This window comes from Carya illinoinensis, chromosome 1 (assembly GCF_018687715.1).
Source record: "Carya illinoinensis cultivar Pawnee chromosome 1, C.illinoinensisPawnee_v1, whole genome shotgun sequence".
NCBI lineage: Eukaryota > Viridiplantae > Streptophyta > Magnoliopsida > Fagales > Juglandaceae > Carya > Carya illinoinensis.
Window position 1 is genome coordinate 15238756 of NC_056752.1, and position 4711 is coordinate 15243466.

The window sequence follows — 4711 nt, forward strand, 5'->3', positions numbered from 1 at the left end:
TATCAATTGCATTTTGGAACCCTTCCATCTATTTCTGGGGTCTTGCAAGTCCTCCTTTCTTCTCATCAAAATGGAGTATTTCATTAAAATCTCTAACACATAGCCAACCTAAGTTTACATCAAGAGTTAATGCTTTCAAAAGAGACCAACTTCTCTTTCTGGCTTCTATGACAAGGTTACCATAAAAGCCAGTTGGTATCCACTTGTCATTACCATGTACATCTAAGGCTTGTAATGATATGTGTGAGTTGGTGTAGGAGAGCACCTCTGCCTTTGCTTCTTGCTTCCATAGGAAAGCTAGGCCACCTTTCGAGCCTATTGAGTCTACAAAAAAACTGTTTTCATATTGCAGGAGTCTTTTCATTGATTCAACTCTAGATCTTCTACTTTTTGTTTCCATTAAAAAAACAAATGTGGGAGACTTGGATTGCACTCAGAAGTGCAAGTTATTCACTATCCGAGCGTTCCCAAGCTCTCGGCAGTTCCAGCTTGAACAACTCATAGCTTTTTGTGGGGCTGGACACCAGCCACCACCATTTCATCATCATCATTTTGTTTTGATTCCACTTTCTCCTGTTTAATCTTTTTAGCATGCAATCTGAAAGTATCTGAAGCATTCTAGCTTAGTCTCTTTTTGGAGCATCGTTGATTATTCTCTTTGTTGCTGTTTGCATCAGCAAAGAGGGTGTCAAAAATTCGTCACGAGCCTTCCTCTTCCATGTAGCTTGCTTCTTGATTTCCTACAATGCTTGCACCTTATTAGAGACAGAGGGCTAGGGATGAGGCTTGGGCTTTAAGCCCATTGTTGTAACCATGGCCCATTGGATTAGTCTGAGGCTTGGTTATTTGGGTTTTGGGCATATCACTTGTGGGGAGGTTTGGCTTTATACTTCCTCTCATCAGGCATAGTTCAGACATGTTGACATACTCAGTAGTGATTTCATGCATTGGTATCCTCACGATTTCCTTAAAAGGAATTTTAGTACCTTTTGTAGGTGGCAGAGTGTAAAGGGACTTCTTGTTTGCTCCTCGAGCACCTGGGTTGTCTCCATCAGTCTAAGTAGGTGTCTACATAGTTGGTGGGGTTTCAGAGTCCTCAGTAGGAGAGTCATACCTGACCTCCTGGTCTTTCTTCCATGGCTATTCACCAAGGTTATGCCTACTGATATTTGATCCATATTTCTTCTTCTCACCTTCTGCATACCTGGTTGCTGGAGCTCGTAACCACGCTCCATATTGTGTCTTGTCATTGCTTGTTCTATCAATAGAACAGCCTTGAGCATTGTGATTAATACATCCACACCTAGAACACAGATTAGGGAGTCGTTCATATTTCAAAGATATCCAGGATTTCTTACCATCAATAGTGAGAAACATACCTCGTTGTATAGCCTTAGTGATGTCCAGTTCCACTTTCATACATATAAATTCTCCCCAGCATATCCCTCTCTCATATGCTTGCACTTCTAAGCATCTTCCGAAGCTATTATCTGTTGACCAACATTTCATGCTTGCAAAGCGTGTATTATGTGCTTGCACCCAGAATGTCTCCATGGAGAAAGGGATCTTCTTTACTGATTTCTTACCATTGAAAGTATGTAGACAAACCAGCCATATGTCGAATGACCATGGTCTTCTTTGTAGAATTTGTTCAAGGTCCTGTTCTAGATGGTACTCTACCAAATATTGGTTGCTTCCAACCTCAGAGAATTGCATCCAGCTTGTATACCTCCATACTTTTGACATAGTGTTTTTTAAGGCCTCCTTGTTAACAGGCCTCTCTGCAATGATCATTTCCATTAAACAAAGTTGCCCCTGTTGCACCATTCTTTCCTTCGAGCTTTGTGATAAAATGACCACTCCTTTTCCCTCTCAGTGAGGCTAAGCGCTTCCCATTTTATTGCTAGCTCATCCTCCATTTCCTCTTCAAACCAACAAGGCTAGCTTAAGAGACCGAACTCTTCTGGAGAAAAAAACCTCACCCTACGAGCTAGGAGAGGACCCTACCTTCTTTGAATTATTTTTACTAGGTAGAAGTTCTTCAATATTTTATTTTGACTTTCTAGAAGCCTAACATGCATGCTATGTGACCTAGTTGGGAAGGCTGCCTTTTTTGAATTGTTATTTGTGGGTGGAAGCTCATCAATGTTTGATTTTGACTTCCTAGAAGTCTAATCAAGGCCAGCTCAATAGGAATGGGAGCCTAAGGCCAAAATTTTTATTGGGGATTTTTTTTGTTTTAAAAAGTAAACTTAAATAAAATTATTTTAATTTTTACATTATATTTTTATTTACAAATAATTCTAATCGTTTGTCAAGTAAAATAACTGTTTAAGATTTTATACTACATTTTCAACTAATAATCGACTTAATTTTTATTAGAAAATTTTTGATTTAGAGAAGATTTTATCAAATCTACTTTAACAATACATGTTTTAGACTCTTAGGGGCCGTTTGGGAACACAACCACTAGGTATTCTCAGATATTCTCAAATTCAAATTTTTCCCTCTCATTTCTCAAAACTAAATAAAATATTTTAACTCAAATTATTTCACTACTATTTACATATATTTTTAGTATATAAACAAGCCCTAAAAGTAATTATAATTGTAATTATCAATAAAGTTCTATAAATAACCTTACTTTTTGGGAAAAAGTACGCCCTTACTTTTTCAAAGATCATACTAAATATTTTATCAACACTCAAAAATTAGATTTTGCTACTTATAGTTTTTACATTATATATTAAAATAATAATGATAAAAGAAAAATGTATTTTTAGAAGAAGAATACTTGAAATAATTATTATGTAGGATACTTTTAAAACTAATAATGACATAACATCTCTTTTGATATTATTTTATTGGATTAATTAATTTTTTAATTAAATATTTTTTCTTTTAAAAAAAAATCTACTTTAAACTTTTTTAAAAGGGAGCCTCTTTTTCTAATGGGGCCACTAGGTAATTGCTTAATTCGCCTTAAGGAAGAGTCAGCCCTGAGTCTAATATAACATCTGGCCATGCCGGGGAGGTTGTCTTCTCTAGCCAACCTAACTAGCAATGTACTCAATTTAACCTTTGACTTGAATTTAGCCGTCTATCAGATTCAAAAGCGTAATAATCGTTGAATGGTTAATTGAAACCAATAAAAGGAGCTATTAAGGTGGGCATTTTAAAATCTACAGCTTCTAATAACTCCAATATGAATAGAGGATAGAATATGGAAATGAATACAAATTTCTACTACAGAGCTCTCTTATTGCTTTTCGTGAGTTCTATGTGGGAGCCTCTCCACCTTTGTGGTGCTGATCCTACAGATGGATTCGCCCGAGTGCCTCTTACAGAAGAGAACTTTGTGTTGCAGAAGCCATATGATGTACCCCTACAAGACCGTTACAAAAATGGACTTCGAAGGTTTTGGGTCTACAACAACGACAAGCCCTTTAAGCCTGATAGCCCGACTCGGCCACGCACTGAAGTACTGATAACTGTAAGTTCTTTCTCCCTCTCTACATCCATTTTTGTCATCTTTTCCCAAATTCTGGTCAGTTTGCAGTTTTGTTGGTGAAATTTTTATGAATGACATAGCAGCTTCTATGTTTAAATATAGATCACATAGTTTCAAGGCCTCACCACCAGACCGTTGCAAAATGAAAATTACCAAGTACTTTCAAACTATGAATGAGATGGTAGTCTCTAATAACAAGTTGCATGAAGTTCTAGGTGACAATATCTTTCAAGGAACATTGAAGCCTAAGCTGGCCATTCTTTTCTTTTTCCCGTGTGCTGTTGTTTTGGTGTGTTTGTCTGAGTCTCCCTCCTCTGGTGAATATATTTTCTTAAAATTGGTAAACATCGTGAATCACTAGTAAGGGTGCCTAGTATCGACTTATCTCTTGGGTTCTGATCTAGGGATATGACTACACATCAGGAGTTTGGCAGTTTGAAGGCTATGCTTTTGTGCCCAAAGGGACCTCCGGTGCCACAATTGTACAAATTCTTGGCGGTGCCCAATCAGCCACCACTCTGCAACTAAGGATCTACAATGGAGACATTAGATATTATTCTTCTAAACTGGTGGCCACTGATCTATACGATAAGTGGTTCAGAGTAAACATTATCCCCGATGTGGGCAATGGGAAAGTGAGTTTTTATTAATGGTACCCAAAAGTACGAGGGGAACGACAGAGGCCGGGAAGGCAGCATGTATTTCAAATTTGGTGTTTATGCCGCACCAGCTGAATCGAGTGACTACATGGAATCGAGCTGGAAATGGATCAAACTTTACAAGAAGTGATGGCAAAATGACATGATCACCAGCCTGCAATAACTAAATAGCTATATAACTCAATAAGGGAAATATCATCAAGCAACTCCATAATTGTCCTGATATCGACTTCTACATGTTTTTCAAATTATGATGTACTGATCTATAGCCCCAAAAGAACTCATCTCTGAGGAATAAGAATATGGTTGTCAGATACTGTATTTCATAAGTTGGTCAGGCATTAGATACACGTAGAAATAAGAAAATAATTTGAGTCTACTTGAAGTTGAGTCATGTTTTCAGAAATAGGAAGCAACCATATCATTCAATTTCATTCCTGATTACATCATATAATTTAACTGATATCAATGCAAATGATTCTTCAACCCAAATTAAACTCAAGAAAAATAGACAAATTTCATAGACATAACAACCAAAGTA

General features: G+C 37.0%; 1 pseudogene; it reads left to right on the forward strand.

Moving 5' to 3' along the window:
- The first annotated feature begins 2976 nt into the window (after positions 1-2976).
- On the forward strand, positions 2977-4489 carry LOC122311756 (annotated as a pseudogene).
- Positions 4490-4711: the final 222 nt, after the last annotated feature.